Source organism: Lutra lutra, chromosome 4 (genome assembly GCF_902655055.1).
Source record: "Lutra lutra chromosome 4, mLutLut1.2, whole genome shotgun sequence".
Lineage (NCBI taxonomy): Eukaryota > Metazoa > Chordata > Mammalia > Carnivora > Mustelidae > Lutra > Lutra lutra.
In genome coordinates, this window is record NC_062281.1 from 38800380 (window position 1) to 38801526 (window position 1147).

Sequence of the window (1147 nt, forward strand, 5' to 3'; positions counted from 1 at the left end):
CCAAAAAGTCTTTAATAATTTATATTTCCAAATGAGCATATGAAAATGTCTTTTTTTGAAAGCAGTCTTTTGACAGTAATATGCCAAAAGCCTTAAACTGCTCATGCTTCTTGTCCTATTAATTTTGTTTGTGGACAGTGTCTCAAAAACAGTTCTAAAACACAAAAACAAATTCTATATAAATATGTGCCTTGTAACATTGTGCTCACACTGGCAGCACATATACTAAAATTGCAACGATAACAGAAATTAGCACGGCCCCTACGCAAGGGTTACATGCAGATTCGTGAAGAGTTCCATTTTTTTTTTTAAATATTCACTGTATAAGCTAAATAAGTCAATCAGCAAAAGATAATTACCATATGATCTCACTCATATGTGGAATTTGAGGAAAAAACAGAGGCTCATGGGGGAAGGGAGGGAAAAATAACACAAGATGATATCAGAGACTCTTTTTTTTTTTTTTTTTTTTTTTGAGAGAGAGAGCACAAGCAGTGGGAGCAGCAGGCAGAGGGAGAAGCAGGCTCTCTGCTGAACAAGGAGTCCAATGTGGGACTTGATCCCAGGAATCTGGGATCATGACCTGAACCAAGGCAGAGGCTTAACCAACTGCGCCCCCAAGGCATCTCCCATAAAAGACTCTTAATCATAAAAAAGAAACAGGGTTGCTGGAGGGGAAAGGATAAGGGTAGGGGATGAGGTCACTGGGTGATGGATATTAAGGAGGGCACTTGATGTAATGAGCACTGGGTATTATGTAAGACTGACGAATCACTGACCTCTACCTCTGAAAATAATAATACACCACATGTTAATTAATGGAATTTAAATTAAAAAAATAAAATTCATCATAAATTTTTTAAAATGTGCATTGTGACTTTATATATAATTGTGAAAAACTGGAAACTACCTAATTTTTTTAAATGGAGCATGTAAATTATTGTAAAACCCAGTCTAGCAATTACAATGACAATTACAAAGACTGTTTAATAACATGGAAAATGCTTATGGTATAATGTTACTTGAAAATTGCAAGATTTAATGAAAAGCCTAATCAAAATGTTCAAAATAATTGTATTTTAGATATATACCTATTGATAATACTTAAAAAAAATCCTACTATAATACTGTTTATTTCCCAGACTTT

General features: G+C 34.0%; 1 non-coding gene across 1 annotated transcript; it reads left to right on the forward strand.

Annotated features, from left to right (window-relative positions):
- Positions 1-201: 201 nt before the first annotated feature.
- Positions 202-306, forward strand: LOC125099490 (U6 spliceosomal RNA). Its single transcript, XR_007127215.1, has one exon. It is a non-coding gene; the product is annotated as a U6 spliceosomal RNA (small nuclear RNA).
- Positions 307-1147: the final 841 nt, after the last annotated feature.